The following is a 21,679-nucleotide window of genomic DNA, read 5'->3' as shown; positions in this document are numbered from 1 at the left end:
AACAGATTTTCAGTTTAATTATTGCCAACAAGAGCTAACGATTTTCCAAAACAGATTTATGTGCATATCCATGACTGTGAAAGCATAAACTGATTTTTATGGTTTATTCATTGTTAACTCATTTAATTAGCTCTCACTTTAGAGGGCAATAGAGATGTCCACATCCTGCTGTGGCAAGAGTCTGTAAACATCAGATTAATGCTCAGAAACCCAGTAAGAATGCATTGAGAGAAACTACGTATAATATTATCAAATAAAATTTGAATCTAAAAAAACATAAATAAATATATAAACATATTGTCTCCATATTTAGCTTGGGGAAACAAGTGAAATTTTATTTAGTGCCAGTAGTTAGCCTTTTCTCTTTAGAAATGATTTTTCCTAAAGGAGGAACTTGCTTTATTTGCATCAAAATCTCAGAAAAAAAATCTCATTAGCAGTCGAGCTTCATGCTCTATGAAATTGTCACTGACATCCTTCTCCTCTGCCCCTGAAGACTTGTTACGGTGCTCAGGGCAGCTTGTGAAGGAATGGCAGTGTAAACCGATGCTGGAGTTGTGACATGAATGCAGGAAGAGAGGAAGAACTCTTCTCTGGAAGAGACATCTTTCTTCTTTAACAATGTTCCTTCTTTTTTAATTCAGATCATCTTACGTGATATTCAATTGTGCTGTCTTCTCTGGCATCGCATAGCAACTACATAATTCTAAGGATGTGAGAGTCTGTGCAGATAAAACAAGTTAGCATTGTCACTTCTTTGTTAGGGAGTTTGGATATGTGGTTCTATTTAAGCTAAATTCAGCAAATTTATGTGTAGTGTTTCTTTATTATTAAAGGTCCTATATCATGCTTTTTTAAGCATTACAAATTAATCTATTAGGAAATGTATGATCAAATTTGCAGAATAATAATTAACATACATTCACAATAAAACATTGGTTGCTTTTTGTTGTGATTTACCAACCTGGAAGAAAGACACTTGCTTTCAACGTGAAGCAGTTTCAGTTTCATGATGCCACCCTGGAGCCCCTCTGGCTTGGTGTCATTGCTTTTAAAGCTCTGCTTTAGGCAGAATAAACAAAGTTAGATATCTCTTGCGGTCAAAGAACAAATATTCATGGCTCAAACATTGTCTTTAAAACAGAACAGGTTGTATCACTGTACAGATTATATGCCTATTGAAGCTTATAAACTAACTATGTGATTTCTGAAGTCAATTGGTGGCAGATGGTTTTATTTAGGTAAATCAAACTATATGGGAATACAAATACACTCTACATTTTTCAAAATGTGTTTTTAAAAATCTAACTATGTTATATGATCTTTACAATTCAGAGTTTTTTTTTTACTCATTTGGATTATTCTAAAATAGGGCTGCACAAACTGTTGGCTAACACATTTAGTTTGCCTGTGATACTGTAGATACATTCAGTTAAGCAGTGCATGACATTTACAAGGTATTTTGTACAGAGCTTGAATCAAGCCCCTATTTAAGTAGGTTATGATCACATTTCACGAAAGAATTAAAAGACCCTCTGTCAGAGACTGATATAATTGTATGTCTCTATAGGCTCTGCAGAGACATTTTTACCAGCTCTGATTTTGTAGCGTGTAGAGGCAGGTAAAATGAGTGAGGAAAAAAGCTTCTCCAGCCCACACACTGACCGTACATTTCACGACAAACAGCTCCCACCACCTGCAGCTTTGGAAGAAGTCTTCACACTGCCAACATCTGCTGTAGATCTCAAAGGAGCTGTGGGCTGCAGACTGCTCCTTTTTACTGTGGAGGTTTGGCTTTGATCTGCTTAGGAGTTTGACAGATAGAAGGAGCTCTGCCTGGGAGAAAGTCAAAAGAAAATCCACACTTCATAATTTTAAGAAAATTGCCAAAAAGCTGCATTTGAGGTAAAGAAGCAGGTGTTTTTAAGCAGCAGAAAATAAAATGTAATCAACCATGTTTTAGAAATGATTCGATACATGCATGATGACATGCAGGTGTTGGATATATTGATGCCCTGCAGGGGCTCAGTCTATACACCATACTGAGATCTTCACCATATTTAGAACCGACTCAGTGGTGGACCTGATTTAGGCAAAATCATTGATTTAAAAAGAATAAAGCACAGGTCACTGGACATTCAATACAGAACAACTGTTGAAAAAATAAGCCCATGGTTATAACTCAAAAAGGGCGAATGTGGATTGGTAAACACACAATTGTATGAAAGAGTATTTTGATATGCTATGTGATTACCAATGGTTTATGCTTTTAAATATTTACACGCAGATTAAATTGGTTATTACACAACTCTATGTGCTACTTATCAGGGGTGGTGGACATTTTATGCAAAAAAGAAATGAAAATTACTAAACATCTAATTGCATTTGCGTATAAATCTCATAATTAAAAAAACAAAAACAAATTCCATCTATAATAATGTATGAATTAGATGTTTGAATCTCACTTTTGCCATTCTAATAGAAGTCATGTTTGTGATTTAATTTATACAATATAGTTGATCCAGCACAAAATCTGCTTATGGGAAAGCAACATGAATACACAGATACATACACACAGTATGCATATAAAAATATTAATATAGCTATGTAATTTGATCACAGTAATGAAAACATCAGAAAAAAAACCCAAACTAAATAATAACTAAATAATTCCCACTGGCCAAAAAAAAAAAAAAAAAAAACACCCAGTATAAACCCACAAAGATTCCGTTTTTAGCGGCAGTGGGAACAATCAGCTTTTAGTGGTAGTGGGATCAGCTCACTTAGACGAGTCAACCTGTGTCAAATTACTTGGCAAGCCACTTGGGTTAAAACCGCCTTAAAATGGCTTCAGACTGATCGGCATACAGTTGCAACAACAGTCCTGCATTGACCCGCTAATTTGAGTGATATCCTTGAGCTCAACATATGTACATCAAAACATTGTGCTAGTCACATCAGATAAAACAAGCCAAAACAAATCCGCTAACATTCTGTTAAAATAGTCCAGCACTGTAAAGAGAGTCTCAAAAGGACAAAATAATGAAAGAATAAAGCACATTTACTATGCCGTTGCTACTTTCCATGTTGTTCTTCATTGTTTACTTTCCTGATTTTTGTCGCTCCGATGATATCATGAAAAGGCTAACCCAGCAGGGCGTCAAACCTGGCTGTTTTGCCAAATGATAAGGTAATCATATATTGATTGTTAGAGGGTCGACCCATGTTTGAAAGACTCATGTTAACCCGCCAGTTTGACAAGGGATGTAGCCAAAGAGCATTATGTTCCTTTGAGGCAGAAGAACATAGAAATATGAATCCATCATATTTCTGCAAGATCTAAATACATTGTTAAAACAAAATCCACACAAAGTAGTTTAAACCTTATAATGCACTTTTTTTAAACAATCATTTACTTGTCTTGGCGTCGGTGCCTAATGTTTGGACAGAAGGCTGCTCCAACGTAATGGTTGGACTTCTGTTATTCTAGGCAGTAGAAATGGTGCAAAAGTGGAGAAAAATAAACATGAAACATATCAATAAAGCCCTGTTTTTTTGGAAGAAACGTGTGATGGTCGTGAAATGAAAAAAGTTAAAAACTACTTTAGACAATTCAAGATTGATTGAAGAAAATAACACTTGATGATCCAAATGCATCCTCCATCTTTCTTTTTCCTCGTTTTGAACTGATTGGTACAAGGTATATCTTGTTGATTGTTCCCCCAGTGAAGGTTTTATTGCTTCAACTGTACCATTTGGCTGTTGTGGTGCATTTAAAGGGGAATGTAAGAGAAAGTTTTCAATGCCCAGAAAGTCCATTGATGGAGCTCATCATCGGATGTGCCAGTTTACCACTCTGAGTGCTGGAGGATCATTGGTGGTGTCATGTTTTGTCTTTACTTTGATTTTTATCAACAGAACACTGAATGTGTGAATTAGCTTGAATGCTTAGCTTGATGATTTGAATAACACAGAGAAAGTCTTTTATGGTATATAGGTGTTGATTAACTTTATGTTCTAAAGGAAATGTTATGTTTACTTGTTCTGGAGCTATTATGTAATTATACATAAATTTGCTATCTTTTATTTCAATGTTGTTAATAATAACTGATTTGTATATACACATTTCTACTGCCAGGGCGTTTTTGGATGTGATTAAAATACAAAGCTGCTCTTGGTTTAAAATATATTTAATTTGCCAAAAAATAATTAACCAAGTTATGAATAGACACAGGTAAGCGGAGATTTTGTTCCACAGCAGCCAAAGCATACAATAAAAATAACAAAAATAACCAGCATTCAGACAGCAGATTTGCTTTTCTCCACAGCCCAGTGAGGTAAACTGCAGCCAGTGCTGATTATCTCAAAATGCCAACTAATCAACCGACTGATTAATTGTTCTGTCTCCATTTACACAATGTCAGAAAATCTATTCCCAAGGGTTAACTTGACATTTTCTCCAAGGTTTTTTTTTATTTGTCCCAAACTTTTCACCCCAAAATAATGAGATAAATGTCACAGAGGAGATTCAGGCTAAGGGTTAACCTGTATTATTAATCACTTCTCTTACTGGATTACATTTCACAAACCCCAATCCTAGTTTTGCAATAGTTTTATAGCATTTGAACATTTATGAAAACATGAACTAAATGTATGCTGTTTCTGAATGCTTAAGTGTGATATTTAGATATTTTGATATTGAGAAGGAATCATTTTGAAAGTAGGCTTTGAGTTGAGAAAAACAAATATTCTTAACGTTCTTATTTTTTCAGTTAATACTTACTGTGTTTGGCAACCTAGGTGTGGATTTTATATCCAAGATTTTTTAATAATGCAGAGGGCTGTTTCACACAAGCCTATAATCACAGCCACAACATTAGAGCAAAGTGTTTTTGCACATTTCTCTTGCTTTCTTCTGGCTTTGTGCCAATTTAGCTTTAAATGTATGCTAGGGAAGAAAATAAGATAATTACAGAGAGAAAACAAGCAAGCAGCATAGTATTGGCAGAATATCTAAAAGTGGGCTCCATAGAGTATGCAAATGTATATTTTTTTCTGTCTGGAAACTGAGGAAAGAAATAGTATTTACTTTACAACATTATTTGGATTGATACATCTTGGATCTGATTTGGGCAAGGAATAAAGAAACCTACTTAAAGTCAAGGTTGTAATCAGTAAGTAGAGCTTTGGTCTATTCAGGAATCTGTTTTCTTTTTTTAATTTGAAATTTGGGAAATTACCCCAACATCACTTTCCACATCCTCTCAAGAGAGATCCCAGTGTTTGGCTATCCACACTGCCTTAGCCGACTCATTTAAAGCTGGTCAGCAGCAGCTCTACTCTGACTCTCTCATGTGATGGAAGTCATAATAACAAAGCTTTCCTCCCATTGCTTGTATTTAGGATTGTGTTACTTTGGTCAAACTTTGCATTTTAGTTTAGTTACTTCTTCATTATGAAAGACTTGAACAATGCCCACATCCCTGCAGATCCAAACATTTGGTACATTCATCGAAAGCTAGAAGTTTTGCTCTTTAAATCTCATTCAGTTAAATATTTTGTTCACTTCATTTAAGAAATATGAGTTAGAACAATAGACAGACTTTAGGTCATATGATTACAGCTTTGGCTGTCACATAGGCCCTTGATGTTTGTATCTCTGACTATCATATTGTTCCCGTTTTCCTGAACCATCTAACAAACATGAACTGCAGCTTTGAACCCCATCGTTCTTTCTAATGTCCCCTGGTTTTTTATGTGTTGCAGCTTCATGGGAATGCTGTTGGAAACAGGTGTGTTAGGGGTGCAGGTTTGATAAGACATAATTCCATAATCCTGACAGACAGGCAGGTCCGGCTCAACAGATACAGTAAATCAATCAATGTGTCTGAGAAGTAGCTGCTCTCTGTATTGATTGTGCCATCCCCCAACCCCCTACCCACGCCCTGTCTCCTCACCCATCACCAACTAACAGTTGCAAAGACATGCTAAACATGACTAGAGAGTCTATGATATAGACTCTTCTCATTTGAGTCCGCTGAATTTTCTACTTTAAGCATTGGCATTCTAACTAAAAGGGATAAAAAAAAAGATGAAGTGTGTTAGGCATCTTAACCAAGCAATGCTAAGAGTCAACAGGAGGCTTTAGACACTTCAACTCTTTTCTGCCATATTTTCATTAGGGTCATTAACCAGACTCACATATTTAGCAAGAGCTTCCTTCTGTGTCAGAGGCTTAGGGGACCAAGATATGTTTTAACCTGTGAATTCAACATTTAAACTTGCCCTGTGAGTCATATTCAATCCAAGGCCCCAGGGTGTGCATGTAATGATGGGGAGGAATAGAAAGCTTTACAGGAAAGGAATCTGCCAGCGGTGATGAATACCAAATAGAGGGGTGCACTTTTCCCTTAAAATTTAATCATATGGGAGACTGTGAATAAAGTATAAGATCTGTAAAGATCAGGGGTGAAGTGGGAATTGTGGGAGGTTCTATTTCACGTTGTTATTGCAAGACGATGGTCATTGAATCAGCCAGTAAGCGAAGGGGAAGTCAACAGTTTTTAATATGCTCTTCTGACTCCCTGATGCTTTTCCCTCATAGCATCTACATCCTTTCTAAGCAGCATGAGTTTCTGCCTCCTCTCCTCTAGGGCAGGAGAATCAGAGCTGGTTCTCGCATTTCAGTCCATTTATCTCCTGCGAGATGCAGCTCAGTGATCTTAGCCCTCCATTAGCTTACTTCGAAAAGCATCCTGTGCAAGTAAACAGAAATTTTAGGGATGGCTCATTTCTTCTCCACTTCCCTGTGTTCAACCTTGTCTTCCAAATCACTTACACTATCTTCAAAACAACACATTACATCTGCTGTGCTACAAAAGCACAGCTTTGGTTTTATATTATTGAGTTATGCAAGTCCTCACATTTCTGTACCCGGCAATAAAAAAAAAAAGGAAAAGCTCTCTAGTATGGCTCCCATAAAGTTGATATTTCATGAGATAAATTAGTCTCTTGGTTCCACAGGGTTTTTGCTGAATTGAAATTAAATGGCCTAAGTCGGCAGTTGCATAATATCATGTCTTGAAAAGATTTACCATACACCATGCAAGGGTCCCAAGTAAATCACAGCTGCTGACTGTTTTTTTTTGGTGGTTTATTTTTATTAATGCACTTGAGATTTTACATTTTCAGACATCCATCTCCCATCTACTCTAATAGCTAACAGATTAAAAAAACTTTCAATTTCAATGGAAACAAAATTTGATTACTTTTTATTTATTTTTGTTTTAAGTAGTCTGAATATGATCTATGAAATTAGAAAAACACAGTTAGTATACATTGACGGAATTAATCGGTGAAAATGTAAATTAAAATTCATATTAATTTGCGGTAAACTCTCCAAAATCTTACATATCTGATCAAGCTGTAATCAAGGAATTTTCGTGGTGTCTGGAAGCATCATGGTTTGCCGGATGGTATCGAGTCTTCAGCAGGCCAAAGACCTGGCCAGTGTTAAATAAAGGTTGGAGCAGCATTGGGTTAAAAAAAAAAATGGAGGAAAAGATCATGTTAGAGAAGGATGCAAATCAATTAAAACTGGACTGAAGTTTACGTTTAAGCTGAAAAAACAATCCTACACTGTAAATAATTGTCCTGTAAAATAACAGTAAAGAGCTGGCAGCAGAGACGCCAGCAATATACCGTTATTTTTACGGTATTCATCTGTAAATTTATATTACAGTAGTAGACCGTAAACCAGAAATATGGTATATTTCTGTATTTCTATGAGTTACGGTAAGAAGCTGGCAGCTAGGACACCAGCGATATACTGTAAATTTTGGGTTTTTATACCGTAAATTGACTTTACAGTAGTAGTCTGTTTTCTCACGGTTCAATGATTTCACTGTCTAATACAGTAAAAAATAAATGCATCATATTTCTATTATTTGGAAATTACAATAATATTCTGTTTAAGTTTACTGTAGAGAGGCACAGTAGATACACATTACAATAATTCAGTTTAGCAGTTTCCTAAAATATCAACCTTGAATACATGCAATCAATATAAGAACTTCATTATTCTACAGACAGTTGCACAGTTGTGCAAAATAAGCAATAAGATCAAAAAGAATTAAAATAATTTATTACAAAAGGCAATATAATACTGAATATTGCTACTTTAAAAAAAATTGAGAAAAAAAATAACGTGTTGGGTGATGCTGAGAAGATATTTCGAGTAGCAAACAGAGACAGCTGACTAAATGACTTTGAGCCAATGTCAATATTATTTAACATTGTCTTTAACACACATAAGAAAAAGACCAACACAACAAATACAGAGGAAATAAGAGTTTAAACATTATTAAGACTACTTCAAAGTAGGAACATTAAGACCTTTTTGATTATGAGTAAAAACATTCAGCAAACCAGCATGTGTTTTTCCCTCTTAAAATAGTAGAGCCAGGTAGATTAAAATTTTCCTCTAAACTCCACTTAAAACATGTATATTATGCAATCTGCAATGTATTTTCTGATTTCTGTGAAAATGCAGAATACTGTATGCAGAATTGACAACATTTGGAAAACAAACGTAAGAACATTTTGCATCAAGGCCATTTCAAAACTATTACAGTACAGTTAGAACATGTGGATGTATACATCATTACAGTCATATGAATAAAAGAGAACATTTAGGGAAGAAAATTTACTTTACTTCTTAAAGTAGTCCTGTGAGATAGTAGTAGTAATAGTCCCGGGAATCTGGGTGGGTGTGAACCACCCTGATTCAAATCTTGTGGATCCAGGAGAGATGTTCAGTTTGTTAGCCGCTGTTCCTCTGCAGAATTATTCCAGAGGATCCGCTGTCAAACAATAACAAACAATTATACAATCAGGAATGTACAATATATTCTCCAAGCTAATGCTTATAAAACTAATAAACTGTTGTGGTTTAATGTGGCAATGCCAGATTGTCGAAACAACGCATGGACAGACAGCAGAATTAAGGAGAACACACTGATCTATATGAAGTCCCATTCAAAGTCAAGGAGTTTCTTCAGGAGCATGGAGACGTGTGTGTTGACTGTGGAAGACTTCTTCTGGGAATCACACCTTTCTTCTTGGAGACAACCTTCCCCCTTTTGGGCTTTGTCCCTCTCTCTGGATTTACTGTATACCAATGAAGCACCTAAAATCATCAAACTAGTCTAAGATCAGAGTGGAGTAAAGTGGTGCATGCGTGTGTGTAAGCTGTCGTCCGGCTACTGTATATTATAGTTAACCAAGATTTAACAACAACAACAACAAAATAGTAGAGTAGCAGAGTAGAATATAGTAGAATATTGACTACCCTATTCAAATTTAAGCATCACTGATAGCTTACATATAGCGTAACATTGTAACATTGTTGGCAATATAAATAAAATAGCAAACCCAGAGGCAAAGAAAAAAAGATTTTGATTTACGTACCGTTAAATTTTTTAGATGCAACACCGGAATCTTTGTGATGAAGACAGATGGTAGCATGTTGTGTGCTCTGCAGTCGTCTTCTGGAAAATTTCCGGAAAATACTGTAGTATCCAGTTATTTAAAACAGCCGCATACCGTTTACGGCCTCTGTCCTGTTGCTCCAAGTTAAGAAGCCCACAATGCATTGCTTACTACAGTACTGAACTGTTAAACATGAAAACAGTATTTTAGTGTTGAAAATTTGCTGTAAATTTACAGCAATTGCTTACAGTGTAGCTACAGGCCTACTTTATAATTAGATTCTATAAAGACCAGTATTTAAATATAAAAGACGTTGTTTTTTTTCTTAGGCCTGGCTTAAAATCGATATTCACAGTCAGTCTAAAGAATAAAAAAAAGAAACAAAAACAACAAAAGCAGTGAGACTTGAAATAGGAACAATTGGTAGAGACATTTTCAAAAAGACTTTTGAAAATCAGGGGGCTGAACACATACATGTTCTGCAATTTTTCCTTTTCTTTCTACTTCATAATTTTGTATCACTTTGTAGCTGACTGGGACAAAAAGTCCCAGAGAAATATATAATAGTTTGTACTTTAACATGACAAAAAGGAAAAAAAAAAAACACCTAAAAAAACAACAAAAAGACAAAATAACAAAACTTCCCTCAATTTGGCATTGGGTGAAAAGAAAGGTATTTTTCTGTGTAATCCATTTAACATAAAAAATAAGAAAATTTTTTTTCAAAGAAACAACAAAATGCTAGTTCAACCTAATTACAATCTACATTTATAATTTCCACTGCAAATCTTAGACTTTACCAAATATTTTTTTTTTTTCTGAAGGGTTATTACTGTGGTAAATGTTTCTTTGTTTTTATCATTTAAAAGCTATTGAGCTTAAATAGCTATAACTGTTATTTAAAATATGACCACTATTATGGTTAAATTATCATGACAACTGATGCTGCATGCTTTTTACATTTGAATGTTAACAGATTTTTTGACTTAAATTGGTTTTAAAAAGCAACACCCTTCCTTTATGGGTATTATGCAGAAAGTATGGTTTCATACTAACATTCCATTTTCCTACAAGTAATGTAAATAACATTATTACAACATAAATTATAACATAAATTAAGCACTGACAGTTTTGTATAGTGAAAACAAATCTAGTTTGCTTTGAAAGTTCATTTATATTTTGTTTTGTTGACATTTACATTTTGTTTGGATAACCGGATTTTATGATTCAGAAAATATCTCAGAGGTCTGTTTCTTTGTAGTGAATTAAAAACATGTGACTTGTCTTTTTATGTGGAGGGACTGTCTAACAGATCAAATACCTTCCTTATTGGAGCATGTTTAAAAAAGGAAAACCGGGTATAAGAAACGAAGCTGATAGCCATTATCTGTGATTGGAAATTAATGTCACACCAGCCTGAGGGTGTTAAAGTTTTTTACTCTGTTATCTCTTGAGTTTAACACAGAACACGCAAGAATCTTTTTCTCTACAGGTGTTTTTTCCCTCTAGACCTCACTCTAACACTGACATTTCTGTCTAGCTGTAATGTTATAGCCATAAGCACCCCTTACTCTCCAATCAGAGGTAAAATATAAGACTAGATCTATTAGTTACTGATCAACACAGTCTTTTTATTGCAGATATTAACTTTGGCTTTCTCCTTATGCTACTATACTACAAAATAAAAAAATCCCTAAAATCTCTATGTAACATGCAAGCGCTATTTAGTATGAGACTTTAAAAGGCTGGTTTTGGAACAATCAGTCTATTTGTTAATAGAACAGTTGATTTTTGACATTGAATGAAAATCTGAGCAAAATACTGGGAACAGAAGAGAGCTGCATGTTGCAAATGTAACCACTTATTTTTGGAGTCCCCCTATCTAACAGCTAAATGTTTCTAAAAGTGTAAAAATTAAAGATAATCTAATTAATTTAAAATGCATAATTATGTTAACTACAGGAAATAAATATATCCAAACCAAAGTGGTTGTATGTAAGTCAGCAATTTCAACTAGAAAATGTAATCACCTACCACCACTGGCAGCAACAACTGCCATCATGCATTGGCTGGAACTAACATTTTGACCCACTACTCTTCACAGAATAGATCAAATTTAGCCAAATTTGAGATTTTCCAGCATAAGGAGTCTTTTAAGATATCCCCTCAGTATCTCAACTTACTGCAGATTTTGCTTTACACACTCAGAATGTTGATGTGGAGAAGTAATTGCAGAGAACTAGTCTCAGGAGAGGATTTATCTCAACAGCTGTGTGCAGGGACAACTTACACACTGGGTTGACTATTTAAAAAAAGTGATGTACAAGATATTTTTTTTTATTCTTAGATATCAGAACAGTCTTATTTAAAACAATAAATTACAACTGGACCCTTTTTGGATGGCTTTACTGTTGTAAAAAAATGATTATTAGTTAAAAAAAAACAAACATTTAATTTAAAAGTGTCTTTCAGGTCAATCTATGATGCCAAAAAAATAATTGACATAGTATAAAACAGTGCTAAAACAATAAAAAAATGTAACATTAAAGAAATTAACATTTCTTTAAAAAGTGAGTTTTGTATTAAACAGAGAAAGAGAGTCAATATCACAGATGTCTGCAGGAGAGAGTTCCATATTTGGGGAGCAGATCTACTCCCCATGGTGCTGACATGGCTGGAAGGCATGATGAGGTGGATGGAGGAATATGACCTAAGGGAACAGGAGGAGGTAGCAATGTCATGAAGATCTGGCAGATAAGAGGGGGTGAGGTTATGGATGACTTTGAATGAGGACAGAAGAATTTTGACCAGAAGCCAGTTGGAGGACCAGGGCGATGTGGTGGGATTTAAGGTTATAATGCAGGGTGCCAAATTATGGAGGAATTTGTTAGAAAGACTAAAAAGAATCACAGGAATCTATGACATGGCTGTATCACTGTAAATTGAAACTTCAGACAGGATTATATTGATTGAACTGAACTAAAGTCCAACCTGCATTCTGAATACTTTTTTAAAGACACTGATGTTCTCAGTGTTTAACTTTGATTTAACATGCATTATGTTGTTTAAGCACTTAAACTTAGAATATAACTTGAAAAATAATCAACATGGAAATGTCAAATGTAGACCTTTTTGGCTTTTCAAAAAGACAAATCCTATGGAATATGAAACCAAAGCAGGATTTTTAATAATTTCCCATCAAATCCATCATTGCAATACCCTGATCAAATTATTTTCATGGAATCTGATTACAATATTACAATTTATGATCCAAGAAAAAGCTAATTGCATTAAGTCAAAATGGAACTTCTGATTCTGTTTATAAAAGTAAACCAGAAATGTACTGAAACCCTAACTAACATGTATTAAACTGTGGATATTAGTTGATTATTATAGCTGTTGTTCACAGAAGTGAACAACAGCTAGCCCTTCCTTCCAGAAGGATATATATCATTAAGTTTGTTTTTCATCTGTATTGTAATTTCTTTAAATGTGAAAACTGGATACTGTTTTGGAAAATTGTACCATATTTCATGCTGTCCAAGTGTCTTCCTGATTCTTGTAAAAAACAGGCCTTAGTGACTAGTGAAGCTAAACAAAGAAAGGTGTTTAATCATTGTGCATGAATAATTTAACAAAAGAAGGGAAACAGACTCACATATGGTCAAGGGTGGGTAGAGTAATATCTGTAGTCGATTACATTACCTGTTAGAGATAAAATTATCTTATCTATTACTGTAAGAATTTAACATTTAGTATTTTTATATCATTGTATGCATTGCATTTCTTCAAACAGCATTGAAGGATACATTTCCCCTTTTTTATTCTGAATAAAAACATTTTATTGTGTTTATACAATACGAGCCAAAAGGGAAATACTTTCTAAGCAACAGGAGGCATTTTTACCTCTAATTAGTAAATAAGCAAAGAGAGGAAAACTAATTAAGGTGTGTGCACCATACTAATTTAAAAGCAATAAAGCAAGGCTTTTAATGTTCAAATCACCTCAGCACCTTCTGATATATAAATCCCTTTTAAATGGGGAGCTAATGTTGCTTTTGCCCACATTGCTTCTCTACAGGTTGTGGCATGTGTTGAACTTTAATGAAATGCTGTCCAACATGTTATTTCCACTTTATAATAAGCATGGGTAAAAACCGCTACACTGTATCACCATATTATAGCTGAATATTTCCAGCCATACTTCTAAAGATGTTTTTTGTTTTTCTTGAATCTTATCTTTTATATAATCCTTATCACGAAAGAAATGGTGGTTCAGAAAAAAGAACTGTGCAAATTTGCTGAAATTGATAATAAAATGGTTGTTATTTTTGCATTGATATACAGGGTACCTATTGTTTCAGTGAAAACAACACTTGTGTACGAAAAGGGTTGTTTCTGTAATCACTATGGAAAATGGTTTTGATTAGGTGCATTCTGGACTCAACAATAACATTTATACCATGCCTGTTTAAATCAAAATAGGATTTGAAAATGTCCTTTAGATGGTTTGATGAGTTCTGCTTTACAGGCCCTATAGCAGAAAGGGGGCTAGAAACAGACCCTGAATCTAACAGAGCTTTAGGATATTGAAATGCTTTATTAATTCAGATGTTTATGAGAGAACGTGCATAAACTCATTAAATATATTTAAGACCAAGTTAGGGACATAGAAGCTGGGGTTGCCTGCCTACTGGGTGGCAAGTGAATTGCAACACATTTTTAAAGTTATTTTCACCTTCTTTAACATTATTTTTTTCACTTTGGAGTTAATTAAAAAAAAACAAAAAAAAAAACAAAGAACTTAAAAACAGGTAGAAGTTGTCTTTTCTAATTTGGTGAGAAGCAGCAAATCAGATGTCAGGGTCTTTTTAGAGGCAGCCCTAGTCCTGCCCACTAAGTTGTTTAATAGGTGAAGTTTACAGCTTGAATAGTTTCATGATCCTACATTCAGAGTGAGATAATGAAATTCTTTAATTACTTAAATGTACATTTATGTCATTTTACATTTTATTCTTTTATAGTACATTTAATTATATAATAATGTATTGAATAAATGAATAAATAGTATAGTTAATTATGGTGCATTTAATAGTACACTAGTATACTTAATTATTTCCTTTTAGATGTCATTATTTCATGGTTACATTTCATGGTTACGTTGAATTATTTTTCAATGCCATAGCTTTTCATTAGATTTTGTACCCTTTAAGCCTCCATAATTTTCACCCAGGCCCTTCCTGATGCAAGGCACCATTGCTAAGAACTCTATCACTATGGAGTATAATACATTTATATTTAAATAAAGATCAATGCTTTATTTTAAATGATTAAGTTTAGAATTAAAGAGCCGTGTGCTAAAAAGCCACTCAGTGACAGATTACTGGCTGTGTTTGCAATAATTGCATTCTGGTCTTCCAATTTTTTTACTTCTGAAAAAAGCATTACTCTTTGACTACTTTAATGTTTGGTCCAGATTATTGATGGATCTTTTAAAGGATAATTCAGGCATTTTATTTTTTCATTAGAAACAAAGTGGCAGTCTCCAATAAGCTCTCTAGTCCTTGTGCGCAGCTAAGCCCTGCTCTCTCCATTCATTTTCCTTTGGGTAGCAGCACTTCTACCTTCCTATTGATCTGCTGTGCAGCATCAACGTGCTGGAGTGTCAATTAGAGGACCCCTCCTGCCCATGTATGAGAAGAAAGCCCCTGCTAAAAGTTTCTCTGGGTTGTATGCCACATAGCAGCTCCTCAGGTTTCATTTGCTTACAACAAATATCCCATCATTGCAGCTGCATCTTAGTTTGTTTTTATAATCCTCCTTTCACAAAAAAAAGATAGGACTGTAAAATGTTTGGTGTGAAGCTGTGAACTCTCTAATGTGATGTGATAAAAAAAAAAAAAACATGTAACTGTGTGAGGATGCAATGTCAGGTCAGCAAAGCAGCTTTGTCTGCTTCAAAGAACACATCCTGCAGGCTTTTTTGTTTTCAGGTAAAGTGCATTCGTAAGGGCAAGCAGAATTTATACATCAGAAGGACATTTCTTTGAGTGAAGAGATCCTTTTTGTTTCATTGTTACTCATAGCAACAGAAGTGAAAAGTTTTTTTTGTGGACCTTTACTGAATTGTTCATGCATGCTAAAATACAAAAAAAGTTTTCCAAAAAGTAGTTTTAAAATAAATGATTTCCACACTAAATTTTGTTCGTGAACGGAAGAGGTTCATGGCTCCTGATCACACAAACTTCTATTGGGTGCATCTGATACAAATATAAATTGGTAACATGATATTTCGCCCATAAGAACTTAGTTTTTCTTTAGGTCCCTTCAAAATCTCCTAATCGGACCATAGGAGTGATCATATTAAAATCTGATTTTATGCCAGTGGCATGCATATCCAAAATATAAGAAAACAAAACATATCGGCTCTGGTGCTAAGAAAGTAGTCTTAAAGGCAAGATAAAATCAAGGCCACAAATACTATATTACTGCATTACTGATATTACTGCATTATGCTTTACCCAAACAGAAAACAGTGCAGTGTTATGCAACTTTAATATATTTATAACCCACCCCAGGGGTGGTAAATCTGTTATTTAATCAGATAATTTTCAGACTGTCATACATTGTTTGTGAACATAGGCCCTTCCGGCGGCATGTTAGAATAACAATTGAAATTGTGAACTGAGCAAAAATTATGGTCAAACAAATATGCACATATATATATATATATATATATATAGAATAAATTCCCCACAACTTCCAGTCAGACTATATGAGTTTATTAACAAAAATCATTCAGCTTCAAGGTAATATTTCAGTTAAAACTATTGACTAAAACTAGTGAAACTCAACTAAGCTAAGCTACCTTACAAAGAAGAAAGAAAAATATTAGATGATGCAATAATATTACACTTTAGGACGGATTTTATCTCTGAGAATGAAAGTTTATCTGAAGAATTTGGAGTTTGATTAAATTAGCTTTCCACTAAGTGGAATGTTTTCATACCAATTCACAATGCTGATCCCAGAGGTGAAAAAAAAATATTTGGCCAAATATTTTTTAAATGAGTTGCTTGATAAGGAACCAATAACTTTTAGTTAATTCATTCTTTACCTTCTTTTAGTGACCTAGACATTAGCAATCCTGTCAAGTGGGGGGAGAAGGTTTGAAGGAGGACCCAAATGCAGACACAAAAGCTGAAGGTGGTTACTTGCAGATTTTAATAACAAAAGGGTAACAGAAGGAAAAAGCCAACACTACTGAAAACCAGGAATACTCACAACAAGGGGGAAAAGAAATGACGACAAACCAGCAAAGAGTGACTGAACAGGAGGAGAATATATGGTAGAGAGAAACAAAGACCAGGCTAATTAGCAGATTGGGAGCAGGTGTGAACAGAGGCAGGAAGGGAGCTAGGGAAAAGGAGACTAACACAAAAGGGCAAACAAGAAATATCTAAGAACTCATATACAATAAAAAATAACTAGGACAAAAAAATTGAAATAAGACCAATGAAAACTCAGAATGAAGATTTGAACAAAACCAAAACCATGATAAATCCAATCCAATCCGCTTTATTTATATAGCACATTTACCAAACAAGATAATGTTTCCAATCTGCTGTACATAAAACAAACAAACAAAAAAACCTAATAGACACACAAAATAGCAGTATGAGTTTAAAACAAATACATAAATAAAAAAGACACAATGGACCACACAATTATGGTGTGTTAAAAGCCAAAGAGTAAAAGTGGGTCTTAAGATGAGACTAAAACACTCCATTGCGGAGGCTGTTCGTATATGGAGGGGGAAAGTATTCCAAAGTCTGGGGCCAACTACAGAAAAGGCTCCGTCCCCTCTGGTTTTAAGTCTCGTCTTAGGCACTATTAGTTGAAGATGGCCTTCAGACCTCAGACATGAGCAGACATGAGGAGCCCTATTAAATGACTTTTGGTCATAATTTGGTAATCAAAATCTAATGAGCATATGAGGTTAACCTCATATTAGTGGTCAAACCCTAATTAAATAAAGCTTATTTTATCTTTATAATCAACAGCTTAGACATGTTAGCATAGTATACTATGCGGCCCATCTTCTTAGCTTTGTTACTTGACAGTAAACACATGAAATTATCAAAAATCATCAGAGATATACTGTTTAACTGGAGAATCTTTCCCGAACAATGTAAGACCTGCAAACCTCTGCTGATCTCCATGTGGAAGGCTAGAGTTCTCTACAGCATTTGGCAGCATAGCGGCAGGCCACATATATCAGGGGTTCTTTTGTTCCTCATGACATACTTCAGGCAAACGTTTTCCTTGTTGTGAAGGCTCCCACCTCCAGTTAGTATCTACAGGTTGTAAAAACTCAGGAAAAAAAATTGGAAATGGTCTGTTTAGCATCAACTTGGTTTTGAAATGAGTCATTACGGCTTAGCAACACTTTTATCTGAGTTTTCGGAGACATTTAGTAACTTTATAGAATAATACAAAACCAAGTGGCAACAAATCTAGCAACAGTTTTCTATTATTGTAGACCTTGGTGACTACAAGCCTTACCTGCAGTCAGAACAAAGAGGAGGCCACATTTCTTCACACTGCAATAAATTACATCTCTTCATTACAAAGCAGGAGAAAAATATGTTGTAGAAATTATTTAAAATTTTCTTTCACTGATATTATTGCACTAAAATAAATACCTGCATTCACATTTTATGAAATTATTTCAGAACTCGAATGACTTGCCTTAATCAAATTTAACTAAAAGCTTATCAAAAATCATAAACAGTGTTTATAGCAATAAACATATTCGTTTTCTGTTCTCACTGTCCTTCCATCACTGACATTCTCTTTGCAGCCTGGGTCATATTATAAAATATACAGTCTTGCGATGACATGTAGAACAGCCCAGAGGCATATACCCAGTGGGCAAAAGATGTCAATTAATCAATTTGACATCAAACACCGATATCAAATTGTTATCAAAATTTTGTCAAAAAACGTAAATCAAATTGACATCAGTCCTTTGACATCAATATGATGTATGTCAAATAATGATTTTATTTATGTCATTTTGACATTACTTCAATGTCAAGCTTTTGTAAAATTTCACTCAAATAATGATATTGATGTTATTTTGACATTGTTTTTATGTCAAACATTTGCAAATAAAAACATTTAAAAATATGCACAGACGGAAAGATTCTGCAACGTTTTGTATTGAAAACAGACTTGGCTTCATTTACTTAGATAAATGTGCGGTCTCACGGGACCTTCATTAGGATTAAAAAAAAAAGTTCCTTTGAAAAGGAAATGGCCTAAACAAACCCAATTCTGTTTGAAATACAAGACAGCTGTATTGCAGTTCTGCAGTGTTTCATGCATGGCCTTTAAAATAGCAATTATGTAAAGTATATTGTCAATAGTTCTAATATTAATCATTTTTGGATCATCTAAACTAAGTTGATGTTCTACAATTGCTATTTTTCTACAAAAATTCCCCCATGGCATTCTCTCAAAGATCAAACATACAAGTATAACAAAACATTTTTATTCTAAAACATTCCAAAACATTGATTTCAACAGCTGTGTAGTTTAACAGGCAACTGACTACAAATATGTGAACTATAAATTGTACACAAACAACAGCAATGAACTAAAGTGAAATACTTTATAGATTTTGCAGTCATTAAACATTTTGAGCTGCAGCAGTCTTGCGACCACCACCACCTTTCCTGTCTGGCGCTGAACGCAAATAGGCCGCCATCCGGGAAACAATGTCAGCTTCACTTGCTCCAGGTTGTGATAGCTGAATGGAATCTGAAAAGATAAAAAAAAGCAAATTGTACAAGTTTTGAGTATAAGATCAACATGGAGGAGCGCCCCACCTAAGGAAGGACTTGTCAGTTCCTCTTGTGACTCCCATTTGTGTGTTGGTGTGGGAGAGGGTGCAAAGAAAACATAAATACACACATGCACAGAGATCTATGAACATATGACACTGCACACAGCCTCCACATAAATGTGGAGCATCTTTTATGATGACAATTTATTCCTGAAACTTTGGATGTGATGGACCTTTATTTCTTAAAGTTACAAGGGGGAACAAATTATAGCAGGCCACCTGCTATAATCTGTTCCCCCTGTCTAAATCAGACAAAAAAAGGCCCCAGCTTTTTCATTTTTGGCATCATAAAATATGCTTATAAGCCAAAAATGAAAAAGCTGGGGCCTTTTTTGTCTGATTTAGACAGGGGGAACAGATTATAGCAGGTAGCCTGCTATAATTTGTTCCCCCCTTGTAACTTTAAGAAATAAAGGTCAATCAACTCCAAAGTTTCAGGAATAAATTGTCATCATAAAAGATGCTTATAAGCCAAAAATGAAAAAGCTGGGGCCTTTTTTGTCTGATTTAGACAGGGGGAACAGATTACAGCAGGTTTTATTTCATCCCAAACTGCCAGTTCTGGCAATATGGGATGAAATAAAACGGCTGATGTTAGAAGACAAACTGTTTATTAAGGATAGTACAACATAGATAAATTGTACGTCACTATAAACACAAATATAGATTTAAGTACTAAATTTCAACCAGGAAATAATTATTTTCCTTCTGCATATAGTCTTTAATGATTACACGTGCACTCCATTTTCTATTTCATTTTTATTACAAGTATATGGTTTACAACAGTTTTCAATGGGATGAGAACATTTGGACACTGTGAAACAATGAGAGATTTTTTTAATGAACGTGTGGAAAAGAACAAGGATCTGTTTGCTTTCAGAGGGAGGAGTAGACACTGCTGTCAGCGACCAGCTTTCAAGCAAACGTTTGTGTTTTATTATTAGTTTTAGATCAATATCACCGGCGATATTCTGCTATAACATGTGAAGTAAAGAATAAAACGGTAAAGCTCAACTTTCATACACGTAAAACCTTTCAAATTTCAATTTCTGCACGTTGGAATTGAGGCGGAGTTAACTCGGGTTTATCTCCCTACTCCGTGCTCGCTCCCGACGAGGGGATACAAATTTTCGCAGGGATAACTACCTTGGCACGACACCGGTACGGTAATTTCGCATTCTGCTTACTTTTTCCATATAGTCAGAGAAACAAACTCAATCCTTTAGTCCTTCGTTTAGCTATGCTGCGGTTGTTTACACTACGCCTTTTCCACCAAAAATGGCATCTTAGCAACAAATGTCACGTGACTGGCGGAGACTGATAGTGCCATCTTCTTCTTCTATTGAGTTTTCTGGCAGTTCGCATCCTGTGCGCATTACCGCCAGCAACTGGACGGAGATGTAATTCAGAAATATAATGCCTATATATCTTTATATCTTCATGAAACTAAATTCTATCTATACTTACACACACGCACATACACACATTAAATTCTCCCAGCTAATTCTGTATCTTTTAAATATTTCCGATAGTGCCATTTACTGCGGTTGAGCATTAATATGCATATCCATTCGCATTAGCTGGCTAACTGCTAGCATGAAAGTTTTGAAAGATTAGTCAGTGTACACTAATAATGATAAAAATATAACTATAATGTACTTACCAACAAAAACCTTTTTTTAGCCGAGAAGAGCGCGTTCAAACCAAAAATTGCAGCAAAAGGTGGAGCTTCTGGCTGGAAGTGATTCTCAATAATGTAGGCTGGCAACCGTAAGTCCAACACTCACGTGACAACGATCGTCCAATCACACTTCACTTACGTTTAAACGTTTATTTTTCGAAGTATATAAACCGTGAGGAATTGGTCTTTGAAAATAATTGGTAATTCGTCAGTTTCCGACAATTTGCAACCCGCGCTTGTCCGGGTTGCAAAAAAAAAAAAAAAATTTTTATAAAAAATAAAATAAAATAATTGGTAATTCAAAAATGTTTTTTGAAATATAATGCATTTCCCCACATTTGGTGGTCAAATGGTGCATGTATTTTCAGCATGAATAACACAACTAAGATTTTAGCTTCATGCTTGTTGCAAAGTCCCTTATCCCAAGATGCTTTGTGACATCAATATGACATCAATTCAATACCTTATTCCCAGACATCAAATCAACGTCAATTTGATTTTAAGTTTTTGTGCAGAGATATTGTTTTAAGTTCAAATATGTTTATTAGCAATATGAGGCAGTATTTGGATGCTAGATTGATTTATTGGTTGGACCTTTT

The 21,679-nt window shown here is 34.7% G+C and overlaps 1 protein-coding gene and 1 long non-coding RNA gene across 3 annotated transcripts in view; one reads left to right on the top strand and one right to left on the bottom strand.

The window, feature by feature from the left end:
• Window positions 1-21,679, top strand: part of LOC119779004 (metabotropic glutamate receptor 4-like) — a 283,302-nt gene that overhangs the window by 34,214 nt on the left and 227,409 nt on the right. The window lies entirely within an intron of this gene.
• Window positions 19,030-21,176, bottom strand: LOC119779005. Its single transcript, XR_005280166.1, has 2 exons — window positions 21,063-21,176; window positions 19,030-19,314 (listed from the first exon to the last, which is right to left on the bottom strand). It is a non-coding gene; the product is annotated as an uncharacterized LOC119779005 (long non-coding RNA).

The sequence above is a fragment of the Cyprinodon tularosa genome, unplaced genomic scaffold, assembly GCF_016077235.1.
Source record: "Cyprinodon tularosa strain WSP-4 unplaced genomic scaffold, ASM1607723v1 ctg141, whole genome shotgun sequence".
NCBI classification, from domain to species: domain Eukaryota; kingdom Metazoa; phylum Chordata; class Actinopteri; order Cyprinodontiformes; family Cyprinodontidae; genus Cyprinodon; species Cyprinodon tularosa.
This window is presented reverse-complemented; position numbering and strand designations above follow the sequence as displayed.